The following is a 19,633-nucleotide window of genomic DNA, read 5'->3' as shown; positions in this document are numbered from 1 at the left end:
TAAAGGTCCTCACCAGTAGCGGGGCCAACAGGTCTGCGTACTTCCTGTAGAACTCCACCGGGAATCCGTCCGGCCCCGGGGCCTTCCCCGCCTGCATGCTCCCCAAACCCCCGCTCAGCTCCTCCAACCCAATTGGTGCCCCCAAACCAGCCACCTCCCGCTCCTCCACCCTCGGGAACCCCAGCTGATCCAGGAATCGTCTCATCCCCTCCTACCCCGCTGGGGGCTGGGATCTGCACAGCTCCCCATAAAAGGCCTTGAATACCTCGTTTATTTTCGTCGCACTCCGAACCGTGGCTCTCCCTCCATCCCTGACCCCCCCCACTTCCCTCGCCGCCATCCTCCCACGGAGCTGGTGTGCCAGCATCCGACCAGCCCCCTCCCCATACTCGTAGGTCGCCCCCTGCACCCTCCCCCACCGTGCCCCCGCCCTCCCCGTGGCCAACAGGCCAAACTCCGCCCGGGGCCATCCCCCCCCCCCCCCCCAAGCAATCCTTCCTCCGGGGCCTCTGCGCATCTCCCGTCCACTCTCAAAATCTCCCCCACTAACCCCTCCCCTTCCATACCCCACGTCCCCTCCCCATGAGCCCCAATGGAAATTAGCTCTCCCCTGATCACCGCCTTCAACGCCTCCCATACCACCCCCACCCGCACCCCCCCGCCATCGCCAGCCTCCAAGTACCTTTCGATACACCCCCTCACCCTCCCACACACCACCTCGTCCGCCAGCAGTCCCACATCCAGCCGCCACAACGGGCATTGGTCCCTCTCCTCGCCCAGCTCCAGCCCCACCCAGCGCGGGGCACGGTCCGAAACGGCTAGCCAGATACTCAGTCCCCTCCACCCTCGGGACGAGCACCCCACCCAGAACAAAGAAATCTGACCGGGAGTAGGCCTTGTGTACATGGGAGAAGAAAGAAAATTCCCTGGCCTGCGGCCTTGCAAACCTCCATGGGTCCACTCCCCCCACCCGACCCACAAACCCCCCAAGTACCTTGGCCGCCGCCGGCCTCTTTCCAGTCCTTGACTTGGAGCGGTACAGTGCTGGATCCAACACTGTATTGAAGTCGTTCCCCCCCCCCCATTATCAGGCCTCCTATCTCCAGGTCCGGAATGCGCCCCAACATGCGCTTCATGAATCCTGCATCATCCCCAGTTCGGGGCGCATACGTCCACCAACACCACCCACGTCCCCCGCAGCCCACCGCTCACAATTACACACCGCCCTCCATTGTCCGCTACAATAGTCTTGGCCTCAAATGATACCCGCTTTCCCACCAATATTGCCACCCCTCTATTCTTCGCGTCCAGTCCCGAGTGGAATACCTGTCCTACCCATCCCCCTCCCAGCCCGACCCGGTCCGCCACCTTCAGGTGCGTCTCTTGGAGCATGGCCACGTCCGCCTTCAGTCCCTTTAAGTGCGCGAACACTCGAGCCCGCTTCACCGGCCCATTCAGGCCCCTCACATTCCACGTTATCAGCCGGATTGGAGGGGCTCCTCGAAGGAGTGCTTGATGAACTCCTGCAGCTCCCCTTTGTCCCTGGCCGCCGCCATTTTGTTTTCTTTCCCTCGCTTCTCCCATTGCTCCAGTGCCGCTCCTTTGGCCGTTACACTTCTGGTCCGTTTCATAGAAGTTGGAGGGGGACCTCTCTCTTCCCTTCCCCACGGGTTGCGTCAAATTTTTTAAAAAAAAGTTCCGTTGGGGCTCCTCTAACGAGCCTGAAAGTCCGTGGTAGCGGGAGCTGCCGAATCGTGCGGCTTAGCTCCGCATAGCCGCAACCGGAAGTCGAGAGGGAATCCTTTTGGCAGTGTTTGCTTCACCAGTCTGCCCCAAAAAGTCTATGGAAACTCCTGAAAAAGGTCTGAGAGTCCATTCCAGACGGGAGCTGCTGAATGCGCGACCTACTCCTCCATGGGCGCCAACGGAAGCCTCGTCCCTGCTTCTTCAAAGGCCTTGGTAGATCTTTTCACAGTTGTTCCCTCTGCTGCTAGAATTCACCTTTGATAGAGGCCCTCAAGTCAGATTGCAGCTTTAAGCTTGCCCTTTCCCCGCCTGCATGCTGGAAGAGGCTTTTGTCTATTCCTGCAGCTCAAGCCAAATCTTTTACTGTTTCTGCCGGATCTGGTAGCCAAAAGACATAACATTCCTGGGGGACACTGTCAGGGGAATGCTGCAGTCTTCTTCCCACACCGGGAAATGTCAAACAAATGTCGTGCGGGCCCTGTAAAAGAGCCCAAAAGTCCGTTCCAAGCGGGAGCTACCGAATATGCGACCTAGCTCTGCATAGCCGCACCCGGAAGTATTGTTGTACCATTTTCTTGAGGGTGGCTTTTAGAGTTCTGTTCATCCTCTCTACAATGCCGCTTGACCGGGGGTGGTATGCTATGTGAAATTTTTGCCTGTTTCCGAAAATTGTGAGGACGTTTTTCATTACTCGTCCTGTAAAATGGGAGCCTTGATCGGATTCTATACTGCGTCTAATCTTGTAAAGATGTGCTGTGTTAGTGTTTTAGCTGTTGTCTTGGCCGTATTCGTTCTCGATGGAAAAGCTTCCACCCATTTTGTGAAGGTGTCGATGACCACCAACACATACTTATAACCATTTCTGCAGGGGGGTAGGGGTCCTATGTAATCTATCTGCAAATTCGTCCAGGGGCCATTAACGGGGCGTGTGTGACTAAGCTGAGCCTTTCTTGCATATCTGTCCGGATTGTCCTGGGCACAGATCAAGCAATTTTCAATGTAGTGAGTAACATCGGCTTTTAAATCTGGCCACCAGCAGAGAGGTTTGAGGTGGGTTCAATGCCTTGGTATCCATGATTGTCATGGAACTGACAAATAATCTGGTTCCTGTCCTGGCTGGGAATTACATAAATGCCTTCTTTTAAAATCACACCGTCGTGTGTGGTGATTGCGTTTTTAAACTTGTCGTACGGGGCTGGGAAGGTTCCTTTTAAAACTTCCCTGAGCTTTTCATCGTCCTTCTGTGACTTTGCTAGATCCTGAATGTTGGTCTGTGAGACCTGGACCGCGTGTACTGAGGTGCTCACGGGGGGGGGGGGGGGGGGGGGGGGGGGGAGGGGGGGAAGAACGGTGATGACTGTGAACCTTAATTATTCCATATTTCCTATTTTTAGCTGTCTCTAGGATATGTCGGAGTAATGGGGCTGAGGGTAGGGGCTTTTCATCTGCGGAAACAAATCCTCTAGTTTCCCTCGGGTAGGAATTCCATCAAACTATTACAGACATACAAGCTGTCCGAATAGATGTCTGCTGGGGTCGGAAACGAGTCGGGGTGGTCTACAATGTACGCTATGGCTGCCAGTTCTGCTGCCTGCGAGCCTAAGTGTTCTGGCAACTTTAATGAAATCTCATCTCGGGCGCGTCCTCTACATAAATGCCGCAACCGTTCAACTCTTTCCGTTCAAAACTGGAGGAGCCATCCACATAAATTTTCAGGGGTGCGCACGTGTCTGTGGGCTGGGGTGTATTACCTGCTTTCCTGGGGGCTGACTTGGGTATAAATGGGCCTGTGTTGTGTTTTGTGGTGATGATCTCACACTCATGTGGGGGACCTACATATTGCAAATTATCGGCTAGGAAGGTGTGGGTCTTGGTTCTTTTGACTGTAATGTCCCGTCCCTGTAAGAGAAGGGGCCAATGGGCTGCGCGGATTTGGCTGACTGTGCCATCTTTAAGTCGACCGTCTAATAATAGCTGTGTTGGGGTGTGTTCAGTGAGAATGGTGATGGGGTTGAGTCCTGTAATGTAGGTGAAGTACTGTACTGCCCAAAAAACTGCGAGCAGGTGCCTTTCGCAGGCAAAAAATCCTTTCTCGACAGGATCTAACACACGTGAGGCGTAAGCCACGGGGCGTAATTGATCATGGCGTTCCTGGAGGAGCACGGCCAAAAGGGTTCGGTTGGTGCTTGCAACTTCAATTGCGTACGGGGAAAGTGGATCTGGGATCTGTAATGCGGGGGCTGTGCTGAGGGCTCTTTTTAAAGCATCCACGGCATCCGTGTGCTGTGGAAGCCATTCCCAAGGTGCCTGTTTCTTGAGAAGTTCGGATCGGGGTGCTGCTTTAGTGGCGAAACAGTCGATATGGTTTCGGCAGTAGCCAACCAGTCCTAAAAATGACCGGAGGGCTGAGACATTGTGGGGAAGCGGCAATTTGACGATCGAGTCAATTCTCTTTTGCTCGATCTCGCGTTTACCATGAGTGATTACTGTACCCAAGTAAATCACTTTTTCCTGCAAAATCTGGGCCTTCTTGGGGTTGACTTTACATCTAATTTCTGTTAGGAGTGCTAGGAGTTTGGCGGGAAGAGAAATGTGCTCTTTTTTTGTCTGTCTGTCGTAGCAAGTCATCTACATACTGGACCAGACAATCGGGGCGGGAACAATTTGCTAGTCCATTTGCCAGCTGTTGGTGGAAAATGGAGGGGGAGTTGTGGAAGCCTTGTGGAAGGCACGTCCACGTATATTGTTGTCCCTGGAATGTAAAGGCGAATTTGTACTGGCACGCTTTATCCAATGGGATGGACCAAAAGCCGTTGCTAATGTCCAAAACCGAAAAAAATTTTGACTGGTGTCCCTGTTTGAGCATGGTCTCAGGACTCATGGCTATGGTTGGGGCTGCTACCGGGGTTACTTTGTTCAGTTCCCGGTAATCAATGGTCAGTTGCCATGATCCATCGGGTTTCCTGACGGGCCAAATTGGTGCGTTGATTTGTGTAGGCTACTGATCTGAGTACGCCTCGATCCAGCAAACTCTCTATTACTTTTGAGATTTCTCCCTCTGCCTTTTAGGGAAAACCATACTGCTTTTGGGGTCTGGGGTCGGGACCTGTAATGTTTACCAAGCCAGCTATTTTACCACAGATGTGCTTGTGCTGTGCAAATGCTGCTTTGTGTTGCTGCAGGACTTCCCTAACCTGTTTGTCCTGACTAATGGCTCGAAGGTCGAACCAGAAGTCTCCTACTGAGCTAATCCTGTTTTCATAGTCTCCAACTGTGAGCGTGGCGGGGGCTCGTGCTGCCTTTGACATTCTCCATACACATTTATTAACTGGATCAAAAGAGACGTTGTGGGAGCTCATAAAATCGATTCCTAGGATGTGTACAGCTGTCTGGGGTAGATCGACCAAAACTACGGGGTGTTTAGTTGTGATGTTCCCAATTTTATCACTACAGAGTCTGTGATGTGTCCTTGTTGTAAATGACCTTTAAAGCCGCTGAGTGTGATGGTGTCTGTTGTGGGCCACGTGTCTCGCTGAAACACCATGGAGGAATTGAGTGTGGTGTGGGACCCTCCTGTGTCCCAAAGAAATTCTACGGGTGTCCCCGGACTTTGCCTGCTACGACCGGTCTACCGGACTTGTCCCAAAGGGTGTCGCAGAGCCCGAACACCGTCAGTCGGTGCCGTTCATGTCTATGTTCTCTGAACGGGCGCTAATGCTATGGATTGGCTTTGCCCTATTCTTATTTAGGGTGCCTGTCTGTTAGTTTCTCTGCTGCTTTTGGGGCGCGTTGCACTCTTGTGCAAAGTGTCCTAATTGTCCCAGTTGTAACATTCCTGGGGTTTTGGCTGTGGTGAGCTGTACATGCCCTAATTTATCCATGTGGGGTTCTGGTGCGCTTTAACTGGATTCATATCTGCCTGCTCTTCATCTGGTTTTATAAATACGGTTTTGCCTTGGACTGATTGCTCCCAAGCACAGGACAATCTCTTCAAAACCCATTTCTCGTTGTGGGCCTCGTCTGAGTGTTCGTAATTTGCGCAAGCTCTCTGTCCTGCGTCTGTTGCGTGAGAGACTAGGATTCGAGTCCATTTGGCCATGTGATCACAGGACAAATGGGCACGGGCTAACTGTCCGAAAACTGCTGTGAAATGTATCCACAAGCGTCCAGCAAACGCTGAGGGGTGCTCTGTCTTCTTTTGCCTACACTTGTTTAGGCCTTCTACCGGGTCTCCTCTGTTATAGCTGATCGCATCTAGGATCGCTGTGTGCATCTCTTGGAGTGTGCCTCCTCCTACATTCTGTGGGTTGGGAAGAGCTGCCACGACTGAAGGGTCGAGGCTTAAAACTGTGAGCTTCACTTGCTCCTTTTCGTCCAGGCCGTACATGGTAGCCTGCTGTTTAACTCTAGCGAAAAACTGGTAGGGGTCTGATGTGGGAAGGAACGGTGTAATCTTTCCACACGCGTCCCGTAATTGGGTCACGGTTAACGGGGTTGTATACAGGAAATCTGCGTCTCCTTCTGCTGCGGCTCTGCGGTGTGTGGTTACAGGGTTCATGGGAGTGTGTTCTGCCTGTTCAGTCGGGGGTTGGGGTGCTTTCCTCTTTTGGGGTTTTCCTTGCGTACATGTCCCATGTACGTATCTGTGGGCAGTCTCATTTAACTCCTGCCAATCGGGGCCATTTTCCTGGTCTAATTGGGGTCCAAGCGTACTTTGAAACCCATTCTGGACAGAAAGCAGAGATTGCAATTCTGCAATTTGCTTCCGGCACTTTGCGTGATCTACTGAACTCTGCCTTTGTTCCATCGTGGAAGTGTGGAGCGCTCATAGGGCTGCTTTCAAATCGTTGCACTGTTTCAGCAATTGCTCTACCTGTTGCTCGGTTTCTTGTCTTACCAAGACCGCACGTTGCGTGTCCTGGTAGGCCTTATCATACTGGGTCTGAAAACTACTCAAATGGGCGAGACAAGACTGGTGTATCCTCTTGGCATCATCCACCTCTCTGTCCCTCGCTGCTAACTGTTCTCTCAAATCTTTATTCTCTTTCTCAAACTCGCTCACATCTCCCTCACTATTTCTGTCTCTCTCCTCTATCTCTCTACGGAGCGTCCTAATGACTTCCTCTGTGCCTCGCAATTGTGCCAAGCAGGACACGATTGCCATCGGCTTGCGAGCTTTCCCTAAGCTCTTCTTGTGGATCTCTGACAGGTTCTCCCACTAAGTATGTCCTATACTCCTGGGACCTGTTTCATCATTCGCGCAGAATTCGCTCCAAAGGGGCCATCCTTTCCCTTTGAGGTACTTTCTGATTTCCTCTTCCCATACGGGACACTGTCCTACTCTACTGGTCGCTGCGACCTCGAATTCCTGGGGGTTCATAAGGCGTTCCATTGCCTTCATTGCCATTTTCTCTATCTGGGTTCTCTACTGAATTTGGGACAGGGGTGATAAAGTGCTGATGTAAACACGGGTACGGCTTACGCTATTTTCCGGCCTACAAAACCCCCGACAGTTTTACGCAACAAAATCTCTCAGGTTTACCTTATATCCCTGTTAGTACACATGCATTAACACACTTCTAAATCTCGGAGGTTTGATCAGTAATGTTCTTACACTTGTGGTTTTTCTGTTTCCAATTGGATTCCAATTCAAATTTGGATTCTTTCAGAGTGGTTAGGCCACTTCTAAGCTGAGTCCCGGCAGAATCGCCAGTAAATGTTGCTAATTGTGTTCCTCTTAATTTGGCTCTGTAGATGGCGGCCAATATGGTCGCCTTCCTTAATTCTAATTACGTTTTGCTCGATACCGCCACAAGGTTCAAAACCGAATACTGATCAAAGACTCGATACACCAGTTAGTAAGTTCAGACTCCATGCTCATTTATTTACACACACAGTCAAATATACTCACGCATAAACCTCTACAGACTAAACTATCACTGCTGCTAAAGCCTATACATAGATTCGGGCGCCCACTCAGTCAGAGGACCAATGGCCGTTTTTCGGTTCTGAGGCTGCTAGGGTCGAACTGGTGTGGAATAACAGCAAGGAGCGTCTGTCTTGTAGCGTGCGTTGACCTTGGACTTGCTTGTTCTGATGTTGCTGTTGGGCAGGTCTCTCCTGGGTGAGAGCCGGAGCCACAAGAGAGCGATTCTCTCTTGGGGGAATTCTTCTTATACCCAAAAGGGGCTTGAACTTGGCCCCAATTAATTAGACCGTTTCCCAATCGTTCCTATCGATTTCCTCCAATAGAGGGGTGGGTGCCCTGATTGCTGGGCGTGTCCTAGGTGGCCGTTGGCCTGCTTTGTTCTGGTCTCCTCTGGCGCCGGGGTGTCTGCCTTGGTATCGTTTACTTAAATGTTACTCTTTTGTCCCCGGGGATGGCTCATTAATATGGTAATGGTTTTGCAGTATCGGTCTCGTCTGGGAACTACGGCTCCAATCAACGAGTCAAACCCTGCACCTGCTTGCTTTCTCAGTATTGTCCATTTTCCCTGCAATCTTTGCAAAGTGTCCATTTTGTAATCGGGAAGTGGCCATCCCAGATGGCTACACTAGCCAAGTATTTACATTCGATCCACAACCACTGGTGATATACGCAGGCAGAGAGCTAATTTATACACAAGGTCCCACAAACAACAATACGATAAGTGACCAAATAATTTGATGCTGATTGTGGATTAAATGTTCCCCATAACCCAGTAACCCCACCCAACACTCAGGGCAATTTTGGACACTAAGGGGCAATTTATCATGGCCAATCCACCTAACCTGCACATCTTTGGACTGTGGGAGGAACCAGAGGAAACCCACGCACACACTGGGACCCAAGCCGGGAATCGAACCTGGGACCCTGGAGCTGTGAAGCAATTGTGCTAACCACTCTGCTACCATGCTGCCCATCCAGGGAGGGAAGACAGGACCATGGTTTAAAGCATCAGCCAAAAATAGCATGTCCAATTCTCCAGCATTTTGAGGCTATGCTTCAGTCCTTCACAGCGAGGCGAAGAATCAGTGATTTTGTGGCCAAGATGAGGGAGCCAACTGAATCAAGGTTGATCATGTCTATGTGGAGAGCTACATAAAGTTTGCAGCAGATAAACAAGCCAATCAGCCCCATATGAACCTTTCACCCTCCACCTTGTCAGCATACCTCTATTATTCCTTTATCACTCATGCAGTCAAGGGGAAGCTGGAGAAATGCATTTATGCTATTTGTCTCTACCACTGCATGTGACTGCACATTCCACATGACTTAGGCCGGTCTTTTCCATAATGAAGTAGGAACCCAACAATTTGTCCTTTCACTGAAACTCTTCAATTTAGTTCCATCAAAATAGAAAGTTCTTGTCTACTTTAATGTGCCCATTATTTTCAGAAAGTTGATGACAACAGAAACTATGCCAGACTGAGTAACAAGAAATCAGTCAACTTTTTTTGAAGTGCAAGCGTGCACTGCAATCCAATTCATTTAAAGAATCTGAAGATTATCAGCACTGATTTTTTTTTTTTTTAAATGCAAGGAAATTGATTTTAGGACACTTGTGTAATTTTAAATTTAGGATTGTCATGAATATGCCTCTATTTGATTTTTGAAAAGCCTTCAACTGACTGGAAATTCAGGACCTTAAAGAGACGGCAAACTGCTTTAAAATACGAGATCACCTTCCAAGGTGAAGGTAAGAAAAGCTAACAAACCCCCCTCTGAAAGGAAATATGAAAGAGAGAGACATTTCAAAGGAAGCCGACAACCCAACACTCCCAACTAAGGAAGGGATTAAAAATGCAAAGTGCTGAGGTCTAATCAACAGTAAACAAAACTATAACTGCTCACCAGCCAGATACACTCAACCCCTTCCCCCTCCTTCCCCCAGTTGAAGTCAAAATAAACCCGGGCGAGATTTCCACCCCCCCCCCCCCCCACCCCCCGCCGGGTGGGAGAATCGGCGGGGTGCCGCGCGAATTGCACCACGCCACCCCGACCCCCGCACGCGATTCTCCCACCCCCCGGAAACCAGTGGCGCGCGATTCGCATCGGGCTGCTCGGAGAACCGGCGAGCGGCGATTCTCCGGCCCGGATGGGCCGAGCGGCCGCTACGACACGACAGGTTCCCGCCGGTGCCGTCCACCCCTGGTCGCTGCTGGCGGGAACTCTGTGGGAATGCTTGGGGTGCGGCCTGTGGGGGAGGGGGGCTCCTTCACCGAGGTGGCCTCCGATGGGATCTGGCCCGCGATCGGGGCCCACCAATTGGCGGGCCGGCCTCCCCCCCCCCCCCCCCCCCCCCCCCGGGGCCTACCTCCTTCCGCGTAAGACGCTCCCCGCGCATGCACAGGATGGCGCGGCCCAACTGCGCATGCGCGGGTTGACGCGGCACCCATTTGCCGCTGCATAAGGATGCTGGAGCGGCGTGAACTGCTCCAGCGCCGTGCTGGCCCCCTAGGTCATGTCCGGGCCCTGTTTGCGCCATCGTGAAACGCAACGGCATTCACGACGGCGCAAACACTTGGCCTCCGTATCGGAGAATCGCCCCCCACCATCTCCTGTTGGTTTTGAAATTTATCAAAAGGTTGAGGTGAAAGATGAAAATGTGATTACCTGTTCTACAGCAAAACATGTTAATTGAATTCCTTTTTGGAAATGTACAAAGAGGAGGTTTTTAAGAACTGTTTTTGTCAAGTCAGACACGAGAAGTCATAAACATCATCTGGAAAAACTGCTTAAGGGTTAAGTAGGGAATCCCTTGCGTTGTCTCCTAGATCGCAGAATAAAAAAGGAAGAAAAATGCCTCAAGCAGAATGCAGTAGTTCAGCAATCTGCATCTCCAGAGCAAGCAAATAATGTAATTTGGCTCTTATTTGACTCTCTCTCTTTCGTCTGTTATTTTTATTTGGCTTTAGTATTTAATTTGACTCCAGAAAACCTGGTTGATTGGCTCCTTTTTTAAAAAAAAAGTAATTACATTTGCATTGGAAAAGGCAAAACCTTTGAGAAACCAAAGAGTCTGAATAAAGGGGAGCCAGTTCATCACTCCCTGGCACGTGAAAGTTTAATTCACGTTTTTTAATTTTTGTTTTTATTTCAGATGCTGAAATAAAATGAAGAAAAGTGTGACAGTCCAAAAAAAGTTTTTAATAGCTGGCAGAATGGAGGTCCCTCACAGTTTGAGAAGAAAGCTCATTAGATAGGGACTCAACAATTTTAAAAACTGGATCAATGAATGATGAACCAAGATCTGGGAGGCCTTGAATCAACCGTCAATGGTGACATAACCTTGTAATGTTGCAGAATTTCGCTATCTTTGAACTTTGGCAATTTAAGTCTTTCCAGAGGCTGCTTTATTCCAGCAATTGGTGCTCCTTTGCATCTATGATTCAAATGTGCAATAGTTCATGAACAGCTTGGTAGACCTGGATCTTGTTTGCCTGGCTTGTCCTCAATTGACTATTTTTATGGGGCTTGTTAAGACTGTTGTCTACTTATAAAAGTCACATTCTTTGGATGAACTTGGGTCCAGATCAGAAATTCAAGTAATGAAATCAATTAGTAGCAACTGGAATGAGGTGGAAAATCTAAACAATGTAGTGGTTATGTTGAAGCCTAGAAATTTGGTTACACACACCGACTTTATCAGTACCTTGTACAGTATGTTGTAGAAATGAATAATCACAAGAAGCAAGGGACATGGAGACAAAAGCAGAATAATTAAGTAGCAATGAACATTGCAACAAACTTTAAAACTGCTTTGGTTAAAAGAGCAAAGGAAGCATGTTTTTCCCTAAAAGATAAAAGTAAAAGAGAGAGCAATGAAAAAATGAGGCTGAGTAGAATTTTAAATGTAAGCAAAGAACTGTGGATACTAGAAATCTGAAATAAAAGCAAAAATGTTAGAAATACTCCACAAATATGGCAACAGTTGCAGGAGAAAAGAGAATAAATAAATAGTTATGTTTCAGGCCAGTGACCCTTCATCAGAACTTGTTTCTATATTTTGCTTTTACAGCAACAGGATAAAAAATGAAGGGAAAGAGCGTTAAAGCTGGAGATGTGCATGGAAGACCGTGGAAAGAAACAGAAGCAGATAGCAGAATCTTGAAAAGAAAATGGAAAATCTACTGCCCAAAAGGAAAAATACAACTTATGACATCCCAGAGGTGATATTTTACACAAAGATAGCAACAATTGAGGATAGAGAGCTTTGAGATCTGAAGAATAACCAAATATTATAGATGAGCTGTAAGGACTGAACACTTACAAAAAAAATTCAGATGGAATAATTGCCATTCCTTGATTGAGAGTCCTTTGGGGACCCCCCTCTATAACCACGATTATCCATGAAGCCTGCTATGGATGGATTCCTAGAAGGTTTCATGTTGATTTATATTTTTAGTAATCTTGATCTGTTTGGTTTAGTTTGACTTGCCTGAATTTAATTTCGCAAAACACGATGGAAGACATCTCAAGAGGTGTCCCATCTGCTTCTAGATTTTCCACTAGGACGTACATTTACCATGGGAGCGTTTTTAAAAAATACATGTGCCCAAACTTAGAAGAGCATAATCAAAGAACAAAGAAAAGTACAGCACAGGAACAGGCCCTTCGGCCCTCCAAGCCCGTGCCGACCATGTGCCCGTCTAAACTAAAATCTTCTACACTTCCTGGGTCTGTATCCCTTTATTCCCATCCTATTCATGTATTTGTAAAGATGCCCCTTAAATGTCACTATCGTCCCTGCTTCCACCACCTCCTCCGGCAGCGAGTGCCAGGCACCCACTACCCTCTGTGTAAAAAAACTTGCCTCGTACATCTCCTTTAAACCTTGCCCCTCGCACCTTAAACCTATACCCCCTAGTAATTGACCCCTCTACCCTGGGAAAAAGCCTCTGACTATCCACTCTGTCTATGCCCCTCAACCTCCGTCGTTCCAATGAGAACAAACCGAGTTTATTCAACCGCTCCTCATAGCTAATGCCCTCCATACCAGGCAACATTCTGGTAAATCTCTTCTGAAATGAAAATCGCTTATTGTCAGAAGTAGGCTTCAAATGAAGTTACTGTGAAAAGCCCCTAGTCGGCACATTCCAGCACCTGTTCAGGGAGGCTGTTACGGGAATCAAACCATGCTGCTGGCCTGCCTTGGTCTGCTTTCAAAGCCAGCGATTTAGCCCTGTGCTAAACAGCCCCTGCACCCTTCTAAAGCCTCCACATCCTTCTGGTAGTGTGGCGACCAGAATTGAACACTATACTCCAAGTGTGGCCTAACTAAGGTTCTATACAGCTGCAACATGACTTGCCAATTCTTATACTCAGTGCCACGGCCAGTGAAGGCAAGCATGCCGTATGCCTTCTTGACTACCTTCTCCATCTGTGTTGCCCCTTTCCGTGACCTGTGGACCTGTACTCCTAGATCTCTCTGTCAATACTCTTGAGGGTTCTACCATTCACTGTATATTCCCTACCTGCATTAGACCTTCCAAAATGCATTACCTCACATTTGTCCGGATTAAACTCCATCTGCCATCTCTCCGCCCAAGTCTCCAAACAATCTAAATCCTGCTGTATCCTCTGACAGTCCTCATCGCTATCCGCAATTCCACCAACCTTTGTGTCGTCTGCAAACTTACTAATCAGACCAGTTACATTTTCCTCCAAATCATTTATATATACTATGAACAGCAAAGATCCCAGCACTGATCCCTGCGGAACACCACTAGTCACAACCCTCCAATCAGAAAAGCACCGTTCCATTGCTATCCTCTGCCTTCTATGACCTAGCCAGTTCTGTATCCATCTTGCTAGCTCACCCCTGATCCCATGTGCCTTCACCTTTTGTACCAGTCTACCATGAGGGACCTTGTCAAAGGCCTTACTGAAGTCCATATCAACAACATCCACTGCCCTACCTGCATCAATCACCTTTGTGACCATTTCGAAAAACTCTATCAAGTTGTTGGGACACAACCTCTCCTTCACAAAACTGTGCTGCCTCTCGCTAATACGTCCATTTGCTTCCAAATGGGAGTAGATCCTGTCTCGAAGAATTCTCTCCAGTAATTTCCCTACCACTGACGTAAGGCTCACCGGCCTGTAGTTCCCTGGATTATCCTTGCTAACATTCTTAAACAAAGGAACAACATTGGCTATTCTCCAGTCCTCCGGGACATCACCTGAAGACGGTGAGGATCCAAAGATTTCTGTCAAGGCCTCAGCAATTTCCTCTCTAGCCTCCTTCAGTATTCTGGGGTAGATCCCATCAGGCCCTAGGGATTTATCGACCTTAATATTTTTCAAGACGCCCAACACCTCGTCTTTTTGGATCTCAATGTGACCCAGGCTATCTACACACCCTTCTCCAGACTCAACATCTACCAATTCCTTCTCTTTGGTGAATACTGATGCAAAGTATTCATTTAGCAACTCGCCCATTTCCTCTGGCTCCAGACATAGATTCCCTTGCCTATCCTTCAATGGGCCAACCCTTTCCCCGGCTACCCTCTTGCTTTTTATGTACATGTAAAAAGCCTTGGGATTTTCCTTAACCCCATTTGCCAATGACTTTTTGTGACCCCTTTTAGCTTAAGTTCCTTCCTACTTTCCTTATATTCCACACAGGCTTCGTCTGTTCCCAGCCTTCTAGCCCTGACAAATGCTTCCTTTTTCTTTTTGACAAGACCTACAATATCTCTCGTTATCCAAGGTTCCCGAAATTTGGCGTATTTATCCTTCTTCCGCACAGGAACATGCCGGTCCTGAATTCCTTTCAACTGACATTTGAAAGCCTCCCACATGTCAGAAGTTGATTTACCCTCAAACATCCGCCCCCAATCTAGGTTCTTCAGTTCCCGCCTAATATTGTTATAATTAGCCGTCCCCCAATTTAGCATTGTGGTCACTGTTCCCAAAATGCTCCCCTACTGAAACATCTACCACCTGGCTGGGCTCATTCCCCAATACCAGGTCCAGTACAGCCCCTTCCCTAGTTGGACTATCTACATATTGTTTTAAGAAGCCCTCCTGAATGCTCCTTACAAACTCTGCCCCGTCCAAGCTCCTAGCACTAAGTGAGTCCCAGTCAATATTGGGGAAGTTGAAGTCTCCCATCACCACAACCCTGTTGTTTTTACTCCTTTCCAAAATCTGTCTACCTATCTGCTCCTCTATCTCCCGCTGGCTGTTGGGAGGCTTGTAGTAAACCCGCAACATTGTGACTGCACCCTTCTTATTCCTAATCTCCACCCATATAGACTCGCTGCCCTCTGAGGTGCCCTCCTGTAGTACAGCTGTGATATTCTCCCTAACTAGTAGCGCAACTCCGACACCCCTTTTACATCCCCCTCTATCCCGCCTGAAACATCTACATCCTGGAACGTTTAGCTGCCAATCCTGTCCTTCCCTCAACCAGGTCTCTGTAATGGCAACAACATCATAGTTCCAAGTATTAATCCAAGCTCTAAGTTCATCTGCCTTACCCGTTATACTTCTTGCATTAAAACATATGCACTTAAGGCCACCAGACCCGCTGTTTTAAGCAACATCTCCCTGTCTGCTCTTCCTCAGAGCCATACTGGCCCTATTCCCTAGTTTTCCCACAATGTTTTCACCTTCTGACCTATTGCTCCGGTACCCGCCCCCCCGGCATACTAGTTTAAACCCTCCCATGTGACACTAGCAAACCTCGCGGCCAGGATATTTATGCCCCTCCAGTTTAGATGCAACCCGTCCTTCTTATACAGGTCACACCTGCCCCGGAAGAGCTCTCAGTGGTCCAGATAACGGAAGCCCTCCCTCCTACATCAGCTGTTTAGCCACGTGTTTAGCTGCTCTATCTTCCTATTTCTAGCCTCACTGGCATGTGGCATAGGGAGTAATCCCGAGATTACAACCTTCCTGCCTATGTTGTTAGTATCAATATGTACAACAACCTCTGCCTGTTTGCCCTCCCCCTTCAGGATGCCTGCTACCCGTTCTGAGACATCCTGGACCCTGGCACCAGTGAGGCAACATACCATCCTGGAGTCTCTTTCACATCCACAGAAACGCCTATCTGTGCCCCTGACTACAGAGTCCCCTATGACTATTGCTCTTCTGCGCTTTGACCCTCTCTGCTGAACATCAGAGCCAGCCGTGGTGCCACTGCTCTGGCTGCTGCTGTTTTCCCCTGATAGGCTATTCCCCCCCCAACAGTATCCAAAGCGGTATACCTATTCGAGAGGGGGACAACCACAGGGGATTCCTGCACTGACTGCCTGCCCCTTCTGGGGGTCACCCATCTCTCTGCCTGCACCTACAACTCCTATCTATGACGATTTCCGCCACCTGCATGCTCTTAAGTGCATCCAATTGCTGCTCTAACCGAACCATGCGGTCTGTGAGGAGCTGCCATTGGTTACACTTGCTGCAGATGTAGTCAACCGGAACGCTGGAAGTGTCACAGATCTGCCACATCTCACAGTTGGAGCACTGCACCCCACTGAGTGATATTTAGGCACTAATTAATTAATTTAAAATTAAACACTTGAATTATAGTTAGATTGAGTTACAATTAACTATATGATTTTTACTGTAAAATTAAATGCTAAATACTGATCACTGCCCTCAGGTTTAGTTACTCCACTATCTAGTTAATCAATTAGATTTGTTTTGCAATATTATTTTTTTTTCAAATTTAACAGATTCCCAACAAGCCAATCCGGTCACAGCTTTACTGTGATGCCACTTCAGTTTCCCCCCCCCCCCCACACAATTTGAAAAGGTAATAAAAATAAAAATCACTTACCTTCCCAGGATGCTCTCTGGTTCTCTCCCTGCAGATTAACAGTTACAGGCCAGAAGAAAGAGAACAAACCGGTAGGGAAAAAGCACCTTCTCCCATTCTGCACTGAATTACCACACTGCACCAAATTACCAAGTTCCAATTCCCACTCTGGATGTGTCTCACTCAAATGTTATAAAAGTGTCAGTGAAGCATTATAAGATGTCATTTTATCACAAGTAATACTGCCACAGGAAAGCGGTTTGTTTGTAATGTTTATAGACTTGCTTTGGACAAGAGATTAACACTACTTTGGTCATTTAAATGTAATAAGTCTATGGAGTATTGCTCTGGTCAAATGCATATCCGTTCTTTTGATTATCCATTCTTTTGTCACCAAGCTTACTCTTGAACTGTCTTCCACCATGTTCTCCCTTTGTACATTCTTCTGTTGTTCCAATATCCATTATCCTCTCCATGGCATGGCAGTTAATAGATCCCATGTGCTAGTTTAAGTCCACTACGCATATCTTTTTAAATCTCAGGTAAAGAAGTGTTAACTAACCAAATTAAGATCAGGTCAACCCATTTGAGAAACTCCCTCCTTCTCTAGAAATGGTCACAATTTCTGAACTCTTCCTCCATGTTATATCATCCATCAAGCCACCTGGCCATAGACAATTTCTAGTGATCTTGAAGGTGTTGATCTTGAAACTGACCTTGAGATCAGTTATAATATGAGCATCAAGATTTTCCAATTAATTCTTCCTTTCCACTAGTTTTCCCATATGTTGTGATATCCCCTTACACCTGAGGGGGTGTTACAGACGAGAGAGAGGCAAAATTAATTATTAGTGACTGTTTCCCTCTTCTGCCCATGACGGTGGTATTTTCAATTTCTACTTTAATGTGTTTCCCTTTGTATCCTTTCACTTAATGAAATGTGCTCTAGTATGTTCCCCAAATCCTGGTTTGAGGTCCAATATTAAAAATAACCCACAGCAAGTTCTTTTAAAATGAAACAAAACCAGGATTTATTAACACATCAAAACCCAAGGAATGGATTGTGACCCACATTCACACAAGCATACAAGTAGAAAGGAAAGAAGTTAGAGGGAAAAAATCAAAAGCTATTGACATTAATTCATGTGAATATAGTCCAGCAAGTCCATATCCAATGAAAGTTCTTTCAGGTGGCTTTGTCTAGCAGAAATCCTGGTCTTTGTGCTCTGAACTCACTTGCAGGTTGAGGCAGTTTAAGATATAGCAACGTATTCTCTGAAACGGTTCCTTTGTAGGTGAAATACAGGGTTCCTTCTGTAGATTAAACTTAAGGTCAGAGGCCGGCTAGTAGCCTGGAGTCTTTTTTTTCTTCAGAGATTAAACAACAGCTGAAGTTATACAGCCAAAAACTGTATAATTAATAATAATAATAATTGCTTATTGTCACAAGTAGGCTTCAGTGAAGTTACTGTGAAAAGCCCCTAGTCGCTACATTCCGGCGCCTGTTCGGGGAGGCCGGTACGGAATTTAAACCGCGCTGCTAGCCTTGTTCTACATTACAAGCCAGCTGTTTTGCCCACTGTGCTATATATAAGGGCTGTCACATTCCAGGAGGGTGACGAGTTGGCTTTTGTCCATTGGAACTGCTCAATCTTCCAGAACTACCATCATTAATAATAATCTTTCTTGTCACAAGTAGGCTTACATTAACACTGCAATGAAGTTACTGTGAAAATCCCCTAGTCGCCACATTCCGGCGCCTGTTCGAGTCCACAGAGGGAGAATTGTCTAATTCACCTAACGGCACGTCTTTCAAGGCTTGTGGGAGGATACCGGAGCTCCCGGAGGAAACCCACGCAGACACTAGGAGAACATGCAGACTCCGCACCGACAGTGACCCAAGCCGGGAATCGAATCTGGGATCCTGGTACTGTGAAGCAACAGTGCTAACTACTGGGCTACCATGCCACCCATCATGTGGTCAACACTTATCAGTCCAGCAATATTGTCCATTTTTAAAAACAATTAATACAAGAGAATGCAGAAGAGAAAAAATGCATAGGACAGATTCAATGAAGAATTTCAAAAGGGAATTGGATTTTCTTTTTCTTCACTCCTCCTTGGCATGACCAGAGCATGATATCATATGTAACACGAGCATGACTGCAAGTTGTGCAAGTTATAAAGTGAATGAAGAAATACAAACTGGAAATTTTGAGGTGGTTAAAATCTGGACAGAGATTACGTCGGGAGAAAATGTTGCTGTCGGTGAAAGAGTCGAGAACCAGAGGATGCTGATTTAGATGATTGGAAAGAGAAAAGCAACAACAACATGAAAAAATTAGTGATTTAGGGTCTGGAATACGTTGCCTAGAGTGATGTTGACTAAAAGGGAATTGTATAATTATCTGGAAATCTGCAGGGACGTGAGGAAAAAACTGATGTTGGACTAGGTAAATTGCTTTTGCAGAGAGCCAGCATGGACACAACTAGTTGAATGGCCCCTCTGCTGTAACCTTTCTATGATTCTGTGCAAACGTGGTCCTCCTAAACTAGATGCTGCAGAATATGGAGGAAATCTGCATCCTTCCCAGAGGCTCCATGACCATGGTCAAAATATTAAACGGCACATTATGTGGAGGACATAAAACTGTAAAGATTCATGATTGTGATCCTGAAGGTGGACTAAAGGAATAAGAATGGATTTAAATAATTTACACTTTGGTTTTTGGAGCAGGAGAAAGCATGGAGGTAATGATGTAAAAAGCATATTTGGTTTGAAAATGGGTTGTGAGCAGACCACAAAATAAAAAGAGCCGTTAAATTATGCTTCATAGATTGAGAAAGTACTTGGCTGAATGAAGTATGTAAAATTAATGGGAAAGACAGACTTTCAAAACATCTTTATAGAGAGCATCAAGCAAAAGCAAAGTTGATAATTTACATAACATTATCGGGAGTAATTAAACATGGAAAAAATCAACCAGAACTTTCAACATTATTCTGCATTAATTATGACAGTCCAGAAAACGTGGCTGGAGACAAAATCATAAAGGTGGGAAACAATCTAAGGTACAGTAATGATTGCTGATACAAATGACATTGCAAGAGCCATCTGACCGAAATGCTACTGT

General features: G+C 47.1%; 1 long non-coding RNA gene across 1 annotated transcript in view; it reads left to right on the top strand.

Annotated features, from left to right (window-relative positions):
- LOC140430059 (uncharacterized) overlaps positions 1 to 19,328 on the top strand; it is a 35,698-nt gene extending 16,370 nt beyond the window's left edge. Inside the window, exons 2-4 of the long non-coding RNA XR_011949304.1 lie at positions 9,347 to 9,425; positions 11,748 to 11,898; positions 18,199 to 19,328. This is a non-coding gene — a long non-coding RNA (uncharacterized lncRNA). The remainder of the gene's footprint in view (positions 1 to 9,346; positions 9,426 to 11,747; positions 11,899 to 18,198) is intronic.
- The last annotated feature ends 305 nt before the right edge of the window (positions 19,329 to 19,633 follow it).

The sequence above is a fragment of the Scyliorhinus torazame genome, chromosome 9 (assembly GCF_047496885.1).
Source record: "Scyliorhinus torazame isolate Kashiwa2021f chromosome 9, sScyTor2.1, whole genome shotgun sequence".
NCBI classification, from domain to species: domain Eukaryota; kingdom Metazoa; phylum Chordata; class Chondrichthyes; order Carcharhiniformes; family Scyliorhinidae; genus Scyliorhinus; species Scyliorhinus torazame.
The sequence above is the reverse complement of the archived record's forward strand: the minus strand, read 5'-3'. Positions and strand labels throughout refer to the sequence as shown.